This window comes from Anopheles coustani, chromosome 2, assembly GCF_943734705.1.
Source record: "Anopheles coustani chromosome 2, idAnoCousDA_361_x.2, whole genome shotgun sequence".
NCBI lineage: Eukaryota > Metazoa > Arthropoda > Insecta > Diptera > Culicidae > Anopheles > Anopheles coustani.
In genome coordinates this window covers 14,659,520-14,676,084 of record NC_071289.1, presented here as the reverse complement: position 1 = coordinate 14,676,084, position 16,565 = coordinate 14,659,520, and positions in this window count along the sequence as shown.

Genomic DNA, 16,565 nt, shown 5'->3' with positions numbered 1-16,565 from the left:
TCGGTATTCTTTTCCCCGATGGCGGATTTTATCTTCTTTCTCCCCCGAATCGCTTCTCATCCTTATCGTGGGATGGGTGGGTTTTTTTTCCCTCTTCTCTCTATAAATTTTCCCTGCCTGTTCCTCCAGCGCCCCCTCCCGGCGTTGGGTTCCATCGACGTCCGTTTGGACATTCTTCAGGATAGCTTTCTTTTGCCCTTCGCCACATTCCTGTTTCTTTTTCTTGTTTGTTGTTTTTTTTACTTCCATCTTTTCAACGCGCCTCTTTTCGTAAAAAATACCCCTTTTCGCGCTTTCGTTCCTGCTTTTTCTCTTTGCTTTGCTTTCGTTCATTCTTTTCTCGTACCTCTCGTGATTCGCCGGATTCAGTCGTTTGGCGATCGAACTTTTTTTTTTTGGTGTGTATTGCAGGCCGTTTGGGCTTCCACGGGGACGCTTTTGCGTGTGTGTTTTTATGCTGCTATAGGTTATGCTTCCCCAGGGTCCGTCGTGGCAGCAGCTGCGTCCTCCTTGCTCGCAAACATCATTGGATGCTGCAAAGCTTTGGTTTTTTGGCCTTTGTTATTGTGTTTGAGTTTTCCTCCATTTCTTCCACCGATGGTTTGCGTGTATTGCGTTGGAATGGCATCGACTCCATACGCCCGGCGAATTTGGTGAGGGATTTCCTTGCGTTCGAGTATCACGATCCTCGGTATTCCCTTATTCCAGGGCTGGCACGTCTCCGCGATGGAATCTATAGTTAGGCAACCTGTGGCTGCGTTGGAATGTTATCGTTTTCCTTCACGCTTCGCGCCCTCTCCGCGATCGCAAGCGGGCAGGATTTTCGCATCCGATTTATTTGATCAGTGTCGATCGCGGAACGGCCACGTTCGACATCTACATCGTGCTCGCCTTCCCCCGCCTGCCTTGGCAGCTCCAGCAGCCGAACATTTCATCTCCCTCTGACCATTCGGTCCCCGCCGGGTGTTTGGATTCTTTACCCCGCGCGTTACCGCCTCGTTTCCCTCCAGCCTTTGTTCTAGAGGGCGCGTAATTTTTATTCCTCATCGACCGAATCGAATCGTGGCGCGTTTTCCCGCCCTAATGGTATTTTCGAGCGAAGAAGCGATGTCGCAGATTCCTAACAGGATTCTTCGGGCCAAATCGATTCCGTATCGGCGACGACTTTGCACGGTGCGATCGTTTCCGTTCTGAGATCTGTTTTGATGCGCCATTGTGGAATGTGCGCTGCATCGCTCAAAACGGTGAATTTCGATTGCTTTTTTTATCAAACAATGTACAGTTAGTTGTATAACAGTAGTTTAAATAGGAAGTAGATTTTTATGTCATAAATAGATAGATAAATTACTCCACTAATTTAAAAAAATATACGTAAGCGTTCTTCACAATTTTTAAAATCTCGAAAAATTTAAATTTCTTTTCAGCGACCTTCCAAACTGTTCCAGTTGACCTTCTATATACGATTGATCGCCATTCAGGGGAGTGGTCGACCTCCACAACTAAAGGGAGGGGGGGTGAACATTTCTCCGACATGGAATTTAGGATGCGTCGAAAGCATAATCGCCCCGACTGGTTCACACTTTCGTGCATGCGGCCTCCAAGGGTTCGAGGTCACCGTCACCACTGCCCGCTTACCTCCTTTATCACAGACTGTGCTTTAAAGATGGCTCATCAAGCTTTCGTTACTGCATTCCATTCGGACAGCGCATTGGGGTGGCATGACTAGGCATCGTCGAATCAAACGGCAGCATTTTTAACACACCTTCGTAGGCTGGTGATGAGAAACCCCCCCCCCCCCTCCCCACCCCCTCCGAGAGAGGCGACCAAAAAGCAACAAAAACGATCCTGAAAACTTTGGCTTGCAATCGGGCCAAGCCACCCGGCTACGAAGGAAGATTAGCGGGCGCCATATTCCTTCTTTATCCTCCCTCTCGTTTGCTATGCGCCCCCCTCCCCAAAGCACGGCCAAATACGCATCTACCAGCTGCGCAGCCCGTGATTACGATGATGATGACAACGGTCGATTTAAATGGCTGAAAGTTGCCGTCCGGCATCGGTTTAAGGTCGCCGGTAGAAAGCGCACCCGGCGAAGATCCGGCAAATAATTGTCGTCCCCTCTAGGCTGCCTGCTTTTTGTTTTGTGGAAGTCCACAGTAGGAAACGGGTGGTTCCGCTAGGGAAACTACGTTAATCTCCCCATTCCTCGATAGGAATTTTCTGCAAAAGAGCGAAGACAAATGATGTTGTCTCGACGCAATAAAGAAACACTTTAAACAACATAAAACGTTTCCATTTAGGAGCCTTTCAATTGAACAAAGGCATTTCCTCACCAAAAACTGCTCGCCCTTACCACAATTCTAGAAAAACTTATCATTGCGAAAGGCGTAAAGTTGGGGAAAGGGTTTTCTGTTTGCACCTTTTCGCAGGCTTTGAACCACGGGAAGAACGATAATGACGGCGATGATCTTTCCATAAAACCGATATGCGGTCTTGTGATTAACCGTCGGTCATTTCCAACTCGGAAAAATACGAATTTCATTTTATTAATTCGTAAAATATGTTCGAACCCGTCTTCCACCGGGTGTCAAGGGGGGTTGGGGATGGAGTTTGTTTTCCTTTATTTTATAATGTGCCCTTTAAGCAACAATGTTGCTACATGATGATACTCCCTGGCCCGGACATGTCGAACGATTTCGACGATCGCAAAGCGACGAATGGGATGAGGACACGAAAAAAAAGCAAAAAAAAAAAATGGGGAAAACACCGCACTACCAAAGGGTCTTTCACCCAAACGCTCAAGGAACGCGAAGTTTGAGAAGGTCACCTTCGGAGGGTTGGCAGCCGAAGGGCCCTAGTGAGCGAGGTAATTTTATGATGGACCGGTAGCAGAATCGGATAAACACACATTTTATATCCTTCCAAACGGGAAGGGGGGCTGCTGCCTGCCCGATCGCTACAGTGTGGTATTTTTATTGCTACATTCCCCGCCCGCACACCCCCACTCGTTCGCCCCAACCTACCGAACCGGCAACGGGAGGGCTTTGTTCCCTTCGATCGGGGACGAACTTTCTTCCTACCGCGCGAGAGGCAGCAACAGAACCCATGCTGAGTCCTTATTAAATTTCATATCATTAACAAGCGCAGGAGGAATCTGTTTGTTGATGTGTGTGTATGTGTGTATGTGTGGTTTTGATCTTCGGTATAAGCCAGTCTCATACAATGTAGCAGGGTGCTGCTGGCTGCGACATTGATCGTAATCGCGTTTGACAGGGGCATCCGTGCGGGGTCTGTGCAACCATTTGGCTACCGTTCGCTGGCAGCCCCGATGGTGTCTGGAATGTTGGAGATGCAGTTTAAAGATGCCACTGTGTGTTTTGGAATTTGTTCTCCCGTAAGCGAGATGACGATTCCGTAGCCTTGGAAGGCAATAAAACATCCATATACACCTCCTTCATATCTGATCAAATCGCATTTGTTTTCTTTTTGTTTTGACGATCTGAAATATGTCTGTTTGAGTGTCCATAACAAGCGATACTTAGCGTGCCTGGTAATGAATCTTCCTAACGAGATATGACGAGAAACTGTCGACCGGGAAGGAATTTGCATTTTTACGAGTTAAGTGAAGCCATTAAATGCTGTGATTAGCATTAAATGGTACCCTCGTCCAGTTTGGCTGGCTTTTACATTTCCCCAATGGCGGAAATGGACACACTGCAGGACAATGTTGCGTGTATGCAGAACTTGCGGTACAGTTTAAACGACGGACTGAAAAGGCAGAAGAAAAACTAAAGGAACAACCATTAACAAGCCTCCAGGCGAAGGTGAAACGTGTGATGGGATCTTATTTTTACCGCGAATTAGTGTCACCCCGGGACACTACTTCTAGCTGCCCGCGGTTCGTGTACGAAGATGTCGCTCCGGCTTCTAAGCCGGCTTGGCTCTCGGTGAAACATTCCCGTTTTAAGCCACATTTCCCGTTTCCCGGCCCATCGAACCGCGCCATCCACTTTTCGTGCCGACGTTTTTCCACCCGATTCGCCGAGCGCCTTTTTAGGCGCCTCGGCTTTTGGGGGCTCCCGGTGTTCTTCTCGCTTTCGCTCTTTTTCTCGCCCTTTTCCCGGCATGGAAAGCCGAAAGAGTGCGCTTGCGCGCGCGCGCCAGTTGAATGCAATGCGTCGGTTGCAACATTGTCTCCGGCCGGTGGTTCGTGCCGGTTTTGCTGATGTGTAGCGTGCAGCATCGGGGGATTCTGGGGCTCTCCACTCGCTCCTCACCTTCTCCGCACCTGCCACACTCGCGGCGGAGCGTTGGAATGCTTGCCGAGCGCCTGTCATGCACGCCGGAGCCCCGGAGACGACGGCGTCCGGTTGGAATGCAGAATTATCACGAAACATTCATGCTTTCGTTGATCGGATGTGGAATGTTGCAGGCACTGGGGGAGAAGGATACCACCGTGGGGGGTGGCTGCGGTCTGACGCTGTGGCCTGGGGGGCGTTTTGGGCGGACGCATCCGGCGTTGAAGACAGCTACGATTTAACTCGTCAAATGATAAGCCCTCTTCTTCGCTGGAGAAGTTCGTGGAATGTAGCAATTGGTTAAACAAGAGGAAGCTTTCGGTATCTAGTTTAATTATGAACACATAACACCTAGACAGTGTGTCCCTGCAATGATTAGATCTTTTCGAACTTTAGCCAAAGTTTAATATCAATTTTTAATAATCCACTTTAATAAGTCATGAATTTTAATAAGTTTTCTTTTTAAAAGTTAAGCATCTTGTTAATCTTGTGTTTTTCCAACTAATCACAGAAAAATAACAAAGTTTTCTGTTAGAATACAGTAAAATGTCCATTTTAAGAATAATATTTTACGTTAATTCCATGATTTCTTCAGAGTGATAAATAAGTATAAACTAGACCAAGTTAAAACATCCTTAATCATTAGCTTAACCGATGCATTTCACATTTCGTTTTTTTTGCTGTAAAAGAATCGTGTTAGATATTCTCAACAAATGCCGATATACTACTCTCGACTCCCAACGGTACATATCCTTGAGAAACACTGCTCTAATGTCTAGACGACGCGTAAGCATCCGGCCATAAATATTTGCGCCCAAAATGAATTTTGAATTGATCCTTCGACTAGTATTGCCCGTGTGAGATGAGATCCAACGCGAGCAGGAACCGAGAGGAAACAAAAAAGACACTAAAATGAATAAATAAACCAGCCTGACACGTATGTAAATTTACACGAAACGAAACGATACGACCGATCAAACCGAACCAACGACGACGAGCGTTTAAGAGGGGAGCAGTGAGGGGTAGGAAAAAAACTGGTCAAAAAATAAACTCCCAACAACAAACAACACCCAATGGAGTTTGGATGAACTCGGCGCGGTTGCGATTTGATTCGCGCGTTCGGTCAATCTCTTTCCTCTCCCGCAAGCCACGGGGAAGATAGGTGGATGGTGGCTGGAACTCATGGTGGCGGGGTGGTGTGGAATATTATTTATTCAGGTTTGCTTTTTTTTCTGTATCGTTATTTTCGATGTGGATGGATTTTGTGATCATATTTAGTTTTTTTTCTCGGGATCTTTTTGTGTATGTGGCACGTTGTCCTCCCCCAGGGCCGGTTGTTTCCCGGGAGGTGGGTTGGAAGTCCGAGGGGTCGTGTTAAAAATCGTCCCCAAAAGTTAGACTCGCGTCTGGGCGCGCTGTTAAGCGGCTTTTGCGCCGTTTTTTTTCTTCCCCTGCGTGACTGCGATCGCGAAGCCCAGAAAGAAAGAAATTAAAAAACAGGGTGGGGGGATGAAAACATTCAATCCGAACTGAACCGCAACATTGTTGAATGGCTTCGAGAGCGTAGGAACGAGAAATGTTGTTTTTTTTTTTTTGGTTCGTTTCAGCTTTTTTTCGGGTAGATGTTGCTGATACTGTGGCGCGAACGGGGTGGACGAAAAAACTCGTATAAAAATGTAGGATAAGGCTAAAAATACGAATAAAATACGATACGCGTGAGCAACACGAAAGATGTTCCAGCTCCGATGGCGGAGGATGCTTGCCCGCGGAGGAAGCTGTGGGTGTCGGAGGGAGGGGAAGGAATGCGAAAGGATTTAATGCCACGGGGATGCGGAGCAGCTCGAGGGTCGCACGAGAAAGAAACAAACATAGACGGTATAATGTTTGGGAGAAGCAAAAACTGGGAAAAAAGAATGTTAAAAAATTTCGCGGGGTGATAGTTTTGGAGTAAACGTTGAATGAAGAATTTACACAAAGCAACGGAACGGAATGAATACTAGATGTCAGGGAAGCTTAGGAGGGAATTTGTACGTCGTGCATGGGCCATTTGTCAGGTATGCGTGTTTGTTTGTCTTCTTCCTTAAGAGCTGCATCAATCGGTTTTGCTGGACTCGTTTCCATTTAAGTAGAAAATCTGACATGCAAGAAATGTCTTTAAACTAATAAGATTATATTCGTTTCGCAAGTTTGTTGTTCAATAAAATCCCGTATTTAAAATAGAGTCTACCTTCACTTGGACACGTCGAAGTATTCTAAAGGGTTCATTGCTACATAAAAATCCCCAGGCATTTATGCGGAAAAAAAGCTACGTGCAAGTGTTTCTACGAATTGACACCTAGTAATGAGCGGTTCCCCCATTGCGATGGAATGCAGAACTCCATCACGCCATAATGCGCCAAAGAGCATCGTGAGGCGTATTCAAATAGAAGCACATTCCATCGGTGACTTCTCTCAAGATCGAGCAAGCCGGTATAGAGAGGGAACGGGAAATGGTTCCGACGCGAGGGATTAAACCGTGAGCTGATTGAGAACGAGAAATGGTACGATGCGTGCCGAAGGCTATTTCCAAAGTGTTCAAGGATGGAATGCAGGAATGGAATCTACGCCGGTGCACACGCACACGGTTTCTGATGGCCGGAGGCGATCATAAAGCGTCCTATGCCGGCGTTACCGGGGCGGGAAACGACGCAGCGGATCCGTTGGCGCGAGAGCGAGCAGGATAGCTGGACGGAAATAGTTTGCCTTTGGACGAAAACAAAAAAAAAACAGCGACCCAGCAGAGTGTAATATTTTTGCCACCTATCAATAGGGGCGATCTGGGCTTTATTCTCGCTCATCAATTCGCTAGCTCATAGTTCCACTGGCCGGATTCGCTGTATAAATTTGCCATTAACATTCTACGGAAAAACAGTCCTCCGATAAACCATCCGCTCCCTCCCCTCCCTCCCTCGCTCCCAGTCGGCTGGCCCGGCGTCACGTTTCGTTATCGAAAATATTCCACCCCGGGCATCTTTCGCTTTTTGCATACACACATATATTTTTCGGTGAATTTCTTTCGCCGCGCTCGCTCGCGCGCTTATCGAATCGGTACGATCTCATGTTTTTCGTGCTACCGTTGGTGGCACCTTCTCGGTCGCTGGAGCAGGGGGTTGAGGGGCGGCGGGGTGGGGGATAACAAAAAAAAGAGCAGAAAAAAAAACAGGCAACAAGCATCCCGTGGAATTGTTCGGCCCGCGCTGGCGGATGCTGTTGATTTATAATATTTCCTAATGGGCATCGATCGCGCCCGGGCACGCGATCAGGTGAAGATAAGGTCGCGGTGAAGATTTCTCAGCCGCGCGATCCAATGTGGCTCCAATGCGCTCGCCACCCCCTTCCTCCCAAACCGATAGGCCGACACTTTTGCGTTTGTTAGATCATTTCGGTTCATCCCCAGGCAGCCCCCACTGGTGGGGCCTCGGAAATGGAACGACGACGAATTTTTGGCATGGAATTTGCATTGCCCCCAAACGGAAAACAACGCCGGACCGTTGTTGTCTTCCTGTTGCCGGAGAATCTGCCTTTCCGCCGGTGGCTGGGTAAGAGTAGGGAGCGAGAGGGCAGTGGGGTGGGGGGATTTCGAACGGAATTGGGTCACCGTCACCGGCGGGAAAACGTTTACGGTTCGATCGCGGAGAAGCTCGCGGGGACTGGTGACGCCCGGCGATCAAAAGATTTCAATGATCCGTCGAGCGGGGAACCTCCGCGGTTCGGTGTTCGGGAGATCGTGGCTAACTCTCCCCGAAAACGTTAATCCAATCAGTGGGGGAATTGTTCCGATCATACGTGTGTGTGTGTACTAGTACGGAAACATATGGGACGGGAAGATCTCTAACGTACGGTCGAAAGATCGTCACCGTTTCACGCCGGAATGGCAATTCGGTCGGAATGCGATTTTACCATTCAACATTAAACCGAAATTACCAACAATGAGGCCCCGGTTTCGGAGCCGGTGGTGATCGCAGAAAGCGATCGATTAGGAATGTGGCACCCTCCGGTGCGGGACCTGGCTCTCTCTCTTCCTCTCTCTCTCCTTCGGGAATGTTCGATCGGCGTGAAGTTTGAGTTTTATGGTCGCCCTACAACATTGAAACGATCTTACCCGGCCAAAGGAAGGCGGCGATAAACTTCATGCTGTGGGGGGTGGGAAGGGGAACCGGCGAGTCGTTCGGTCCATTGATCGCAATCGATCGCGATCGCGAAGGAAGCTGGGACCGTTAAATGCTTTTCACACTCGGTGCTTTGGCCGCGGACCGGATCCCCGATGGTGGCTTTTAAGGGATCGGAGTTGCTTAACGCTCTTTTTTTCATTTTTTCTTTTCGTCAAGTCCACATTCTTTTCTTTTTATTTTATTGGCATTGTTCTCGGGCCGCACGAGGGTGAACTCGAGGGATGCGTTAAATTGCGGCCGAGGTTGTAAATATCCGGCAAAAAGCATTTCGATGCTAAAGCCATCGCTTAACGCCTCGCTCCAGCCGAGGTGGCTCCAGTTAGTCTGCGAAAAGCGTTTCGGTGTAGACGCGGTTAAAACGGAGGGGATAAAAAAACAACCACACGCGGTTAAAATACGATAAAAGGGATAGAACGGATGGGCTTCCTTTCGCTGCTGCTGCTGCTGCTGCCGGCATCCTATATTCCGCAGAAAGGGCATTTACTTCGCATTTACTTTTATGAGTTTAAGCGCTTCGCCCCGGACCGGGACGCAGCAAGCCGATCGTGCGATGATTTTTCAATTTGCAATAAGTTATCGGGTAATCAGTATCGATCGATCGATCGATCGGGGGAAAAACAAAAACCGAACCACCATCATCATGGCCCGGGAATGCGGCCAGCATGGGAAGGGGATTTATAAATTATGACTGCATTAAGAGTAATGTTTAAAATATTGATTACATTACTTCAATCGGTAACGATATCGTTTTGAGAAGCTTTACGACAACGGACCGTCGGCACGCAATGGTATCGAGCGTCCCTAATCGCTAACTCTTCTCCTCACCACAAACCCTCCCACCACCTCCTCCTTCTTCTCCTTCTCTTTGCCGATCTAATTGACACTTCAATCATGGTGCGCTTTCGCGATTTAATAACTGTGATTACCGCCGCCGAAAGCCATAACTCTTGTCCTATAATCGGCCAAGGATTGTTCGCATCTGTTCGCCATCCCAAACGGTAGCCCGGGCGTTGTTCGCGAGGATGTGCCGCCTTCTGCTCTTTTTACGTGCTTTGTGTTTTTTTTTTACATTATCATTTATTTCCCTCGTAAAAAGTGCATCCGTTTGCGCAAGATCATCTGCATCTAGACCCGCCGGAAGATGTAACTCTCAGGGTCAGGGTACGATCTTCCATCCCGCTCCCGGTTTGGGATGCGTTTTGCTGATGGATTCCTTTCGCTAGCGCTTCGTCGCGTCGTGTCCAGCGGTCCGCGCTCCTTGTCCTCATTTATGTGTGGGAATACGGGCAGAAAAGGGAAGGAATGTTAAAAATAAATGCACACACTTCCTGGAGGGTGAAAAGAGAAGCAAACTCCCCCTCTCCACCCTTTTTCTTGGAGTGTTCGCCAAAGAATGTTGGCAGGAATGCCCGATGATGGTGAAGGAAGCTGAAGGCTTGCAGGCTTGACGGTGAAGGACGCTGATGGCTTGAAGACTTGAACAGTCACAATTACAGCTGCCTTTTGCGATGCGGTTGCTGTCCGTAACGCCCGTTCCGGTGTGAAAGATGGAACTTTCTTTCGAATTTAAATATCGAATTACGGGGTTTGCAAATCGGTGCATTCACGCAATTGCCCGGACGAAAAACGGGGAATAGTGCTTTTCCGGGGCGATTCTTATTCGGAGGTGGTTTCGCCGGGGGTTCGACTCATTCGGTTGACCCTCCCGGGTTTCTTCAGGGTCTATTTTAACTGGCAGGGGTTGGGGTTGATTGCCATCGGAGTTGGGACGTGGAAATCAACCTCTATTAGTGGACTGAATTAAGGTAGAATGAAGAAAATATGTGAAGAAAATTCCCAGGAGCGTATAATTTTCCTCGAGGTTCGAGGAATTATTTTCAAATTTGGTAAAGTATAATATCGGAAGCAGTTTTTGTACATCACAAACAATTAAATTTGGTGAGAATTCCCCAATAAACAATATAATTATTTTAAGGGTTCATGTGTTTTTAATCCACAACCGAGTATCAAGAGAACAAGCACACCGAGAACCCATGTGAAAACCATGAGAAATGGTGTGAAAAACATCGAGCAATTTGGGCCATCAAACCAAAAGGAAAGCACTAGTGAGCACATCGTAATTAAACATTTCCTTATTAAATTAAACAAGCAGTAATAGTCGGTTTCCGTCCATGTCGTACGTGGCGCGCACGGCAAGCACGTTATGTTTCCGCGGTGTTATCAGCAATCCGCGTCTGCGCACATCGGGTGTGTGGTGATGATTATGTTTTACATACCGCCCACTTGCACCCAACCACGACAGGTACAACCGAGGGCAGGAGGGCAGGGAGGGAAAAAAGAGCAAGAAACCACCGCGGAAAGACACCAGCGTCGCGCGCATCCAACCGTAACGCCGGTAACCGGGGTGATGTGTTTCTTTTATTGGTGTGTTTTTTGGTTTGTTGTCACATTTCCGAAATGGAATCGCGCTCATATAACCCATTATTTGCCAACCATCGATGCCGGGCCCGGGTCAGATAGGTTGCGTGGATTGGTTTGTTTTTGGTCTTTCGCTTCGTTCCCTTTTCGCCAGTTTAATTTGATGCTTCTCGGCAACGAAAGTGGTAGCGAAATTGGGAAAAAAGGAGGCACGAAATAAATGCTGGACTCGCTCGCCCGGTGATGGAAGAAAATGGAGAAGATATGCAAATAACTGGTTGACATCGAAACTGTCCGCCCAGCGGCGCGTTACGGTGTCGATTCGGGACCGTTTCGATCCTTACGCGCGCGGTGAGGATGCTGGGGAAGTGGTTGTTTTTTCTTGCGTTCGAAACTGTTGCTTCAACTATTTTTAGGCTTCTTGCAGAATGGTTAAGTTTCAAACGTTCCAAGGAATACATACATTTTTAGATAGGAAAATCTAATTTTTTGTTACAACTCTAATATTCCCAGCTTAAATTTATCTCTCATTCGCTCTTCTTCAAGCATCATAAAATCCTTACCTTATGGCCTGCCTGGCTATCGTGATCGGAAGAAAATGATTTTTCCTTTCTGCGAAAATATTAACGATTCAATGGAAGGCGATCCTTCGGTATCTCCGATTAAATAATATCTTCTTAGAAATCGTCTACCCTTGCCCGAACATATGCTCTGCGAACACGTGATCGTGGAGATGAGTTCAAAAGTGACAAAGAACTGCGCAAGAATGCATAAAGAAAAGGATGCTTTGAGCTTCTGTTCTCCCGAAAATGGGTAGCATTGAAAACGAGCTAAAAAAACCAACCGGGATAAAGAACCGAAAAACCGAGCAAGCCTTGCAACCGGCTGCGTGCGTGCGTGCGTGCGTGCCAATGGCGCGCAAAAGTCCGCGCAAATGTGAGCCCGCGTTGCGAAATCGCGTTCGCATCAGTTGTTTTTTTTGTTTTTAGCTTCGCCATGAAAACAAGCTTTAGTTTTAGTCCAACGCGAGTTGCGGAGGACTGTTTGGCGAACCGAATGGCCATTTCTCTCGCTCACTATCCCTCTCGGTCCGCTTGGCTGGATGCACCACAACTCCCTTGCGCTTTCTCGCTTCATCCTTTTGGGAAGATTTTTCGTTTTATTGCTTCCCAACATCCCACTCGAAAGGTGGTGGTTGGGATGGTTTTATCTTCTCGTTTTTATTTTTTTCAATTTTCGTTTATTTCGGGATGCTGCCCGATGGAGCTCGATGGGTCGTGTTAGCTGATAACCGGCGGTGGAAGGAAGGAAACGCGCGAGCGAAAAGTAACTGGCGCGAAAGCACCGCCAGTGATGTACCGGGGGGAAAAATATGCTCCATCGAGATTTTCGCGTATCATAATTATTTACAAATATTACATTTAATGAATATAAACTGTATTTTTCAAACTAAAGTTTGGTTGAAATTGTGCGAGTACGTCGTTTTTTAAAATAATCTCTCAAGGAAGCAAAATTTGGCCTCTGTTTTGTCTTGATGTATGAAATATTGTAACAATAATACAAAATATTTGGAACCTTATTTTTAATTTTTCTTTTTTCTCATACACATTTGGATGGCCATATTTTTTTCTTATTAAATATACTCTCTCTTTAATAAGTAAATCACAGCTGTTTCGTTTATATAATGATGATGAAATTCAAATAGTATTAAAACCGACGGTATTTAAAAATTCAACCGACATTTAAAAAGAAACCATCGCATCGTATTTTTTCACAACATCATCTATTATTTATTTGGTTAACAATGGTATACTTACAGCTAAGTGTACTGAAAGCAATTTTTGAAAACCCGATGATACAACACTGAGCTCAACACTTGAGGTAAGACAATTTTAAAGATCGTGGGGAAAGGGGGATAAAACGATGTGAAAGAGATGGCAGAAAATTGAGCTTGACGGGAGTCAAACAGAGTGGACCCAAAGTGGTTACGTGTGTGTGTATGTGTTTGTGTGTGTGTGTGTGTGTGTGCCCGCGAGTGTTGTTTGGCAGACGCGCAAAAGGCGCAAAACCGGCGCAGCTTTCGTCCTCTCCGTGGGCCAAGACGGAGACGACGACGACGACGACGACGGCGAGTGGCTGCCCGCGGGGTCTTTGACCTCGATGCGGGCACGCCATGGCGATGATGGGCTGCACACGGACGGTGCCAGCACGCACACGTACACCTGGCCTATCAGCCGGCATCACACGCAGCGTGCTGCACAATAACAGTCCACCTCCCCACGGGAAGATTCTTTCGGGATGCCTGCGGAACCCTTTCTTGCTGCCCTTCCCCGGCGATGGCCGGTCCCTCCGTTTCGTGCCCCCTTCCTGCGATCCCGCATCCCTTCGGTCGCCCCTCGCGAAACCGATTGCTTTCCCGGTTGCGGTTCTCCGAACCGTGCCCATTCGGTATGGGGGCTGATAAAATAAATAAAATATGATAAATTCCACTGGACGCTGTTGATAACATTATACACGGCGAGGAAACACAATACCGGTCGCAGGCGTGAGGGACGCGGAGGATAAATTCCATTCCGGCTTTCCTTCTACCGGTTGCAAAACCAAAAAGGGCCTCCCAATGACGCGCATCGCTTGGAGGATCGTTTTCTTCGGCGAAGGATCGCCAAACGAAGGACATCACAGATCACGGTGCGAGTGGGAGGCATTGATGGGGTCGGGTGGTGAAATTACCATCCTCTCCTCTCTCTCTCTCTCTCTCTCTCTCTCTCTCTCTCTCTCTCTCTCTTTCTTGCTCTTTCTCCAGCCACCAGCCGCTCGACACCGGGCAGAACCGTTTGCCTTTATTTTTATCGGACATCTGTACGCCAATTATGATTGATCAATATTTTCGATCACCAACGCTTGTCTTCGGCGATCCCTTTCCCCCAGCTAAACCCTCACCCACCGCTTCCTTTTCACTTTCTCCGTGAAAGCATTCGCACATTTTCGAAGTGTAATTTAGGTTTATATTTCCGCGATCGGTAGCATACTTTCAATCGACTCCTTCTTACGATACGGGCGGCTCGTGAAAGTTTTTTTTTTCTACTTCCATACCATCATAGTGCGGCTCGATGCTGCCGCAGATGCAGGTTATCGGAACGTGCACGTGCAACTGGTGTCCATTTTAGGTCAGGCATCTGCATCTGCATCTGCGGTTGGAATCCGAACGTTACGGCATCTTATAGCGTGGATGTAATCAAATATGCGATCCCTTTTGGGCATAATTTCTTTTGTCTCGAATCGAAATTCGAGCATAGTTATCTAGCAGACGATAAAAGAGAGATCTGTGGGTATTCTTAGTAGATTATTATCAACTCCAATTCAAATAACATTTCCATTCAAATCGCTTTAATTAAATCCACCGTACAAGAAAAGGGCGAGCTTCGATACTGTATATTTTATTTTAATTTTCCAGACAACATTTACCTTCGATACAGTGTGCTGGTTTTTCAGTCAAACTTCCTTTTGTTATTTTTTTCAATTTCAAACATTTTTGTTCTATCACCATTTTTGGAAATGTTTGAACAGGACTTTGATTACTTTGTTTTTTATGTTGCTGTATAAATGTTCGCTTTTTCTTAAACAGAAGAAATAATGATCTTCACTTCAATTTAAAATAGAAATTTGAACTGATACCTGAGACTATGATTCACATTTGATCATTTCATTCGTACATAATAGATACCTCTAACTTCTGTTTAGTTTATTTCCTCGAAAAATGCCATCATAAAAAGAGAAGAATTCTCCTGTAGATAGGATAAACCCAAGAGACCCAATCAAATGGAAACACACCGGTTTTTGCGGGATCTAGTCAGCCGAGGTGTTACGCAATCCCAACCCAAAATGAGTCGAAGGTTTCTTTCGAATGACTAAAAAAAAGGAAAATCCAAAAAGAACTTTATCTGATACATTCCAATCTGTTCCGGGACGCGTTACGTTTTGCACCTGGGCCCTATCTCGAATATTGATCTTGTCCCCTGGTTACCCCCGTGCTGCTCCTGCTCGCCAAGCCGAGAACCCTCGGCACATCTTCCCGCTTTGCCGGCGTTCTGGCGGGGTTCCCATTGGTGGCCATGTTTCGTTTCGGTCTTTGCTCGCCAACGATCGCGTTCGGGATCGCGAAAGGTTTCGCGAAACGAGAGAAGCGTGGGGACTGTTGGGTGGATGGGCACAAAACCAAGCAAACAAAACAAGAAAAAACAGACACGGCAGAAAAAACGAACACCTCGTCGCTTCCACGGGACCCTCCCACCGTCGATTCCCCACGTCCCGCCCGTGCGCCATTATGAATCGAGTGTCAGTCGAAAGCTGTCAGACGCATATTTGCTATCCGAACACATTAATAAATTATATTTGGCGATTTTTGGGCTCTGCCTGCCGTCGCGTCGACCGGCCGAGGACCCAGCTAGTACTTCTTCGTTCGGTTCTGCCTGATTCATTTTTGATTATGGCATTTGATTTCTTGAGTCGTTCGTTCTTTTATTGTTGCTTATTATCTTCCTTAGGTCAGAGATGTTCTTTTTCCTTCCACCATGAGGTTTCCCACTCGGAAAGAGATCTGTGAAGTGCGATGAAGCAGGCGATCGGATCGGATCGATTCGTCGATCGTCGAAGGTGTGTCGTTGGCATAGGGGGAGCCAAAAAAAAAACTGTCACTGATATATCAGCTCGTGTATGTGTATTATATTCCTTCTTCTGATTTTTCATGATATACGATTATTTTCGATTCGGACAAAAGATAACTTTTATTGCGTGCCGTAGGGTAATTTTAATTTTTCAACGATTTCTATGTTCATTACTTTCAAGCGTTTTGGTTGAATTTCAATGTAAAATTTAAATGTTTTGGTAGTAGAATCGTTGAGTTTTTCATTTGAACAGTTTTCTAATTTACAAACAGAATGAGCCTCTTTCCAATATAGAACTAGACCCGACAAAATTGTCATTTCTAAATTTATAAAAAAAAAACAAATAACCTCGATCAGCCTGCTTTCTTATTTGTTGTTTTTTTCCGCCACAGAAGTCACGTCGTCCACCTGCCATTAACAAGACAAAAAACGATCTTGATCGTGACACCGTTCCACAATCTGTCGACTAATGATTTGGCAAATCACGCCGGGCAGGACAGCATTAACGCTAGACGACCAGAACGCGGACAGGTCGGTTCGTTATCCGTTCGCCCAGTTGGAAGAAAAAGAACACATTTAAATCCCACTTCGGGGCGAAGCTTGAGCAGCATTAACTTCCCAGCATGAACCTGGCTCGTACGATAGAGTTCGTACAATGTGTTTTTTTTCGTGTGTGCTTTGTTTCTGAAAGAAAAGGACAACCAAAGGAAAGGACCAACAAAAGCTTGACAGCAAGAAAAAAGATAAAAACGGCCGAAGAAAAGTATGCAACCGAAGGAGACAATTCCAGCACGCGGACTAAAAATAAATCTTAAATTTATGAATCCGTATTTTAAAATAATGTCCCAGGTGTTCACCAACGACACGAGCGGAGCTGGAGAGTAATGGCATGGGGGGAAGCGCAACACTCTGACCGTTGCTAGTTTCTGTTGGCAAAAAGTTCCCCTCCAGGTTCCAATTTAATCGGTTAGGCGCGA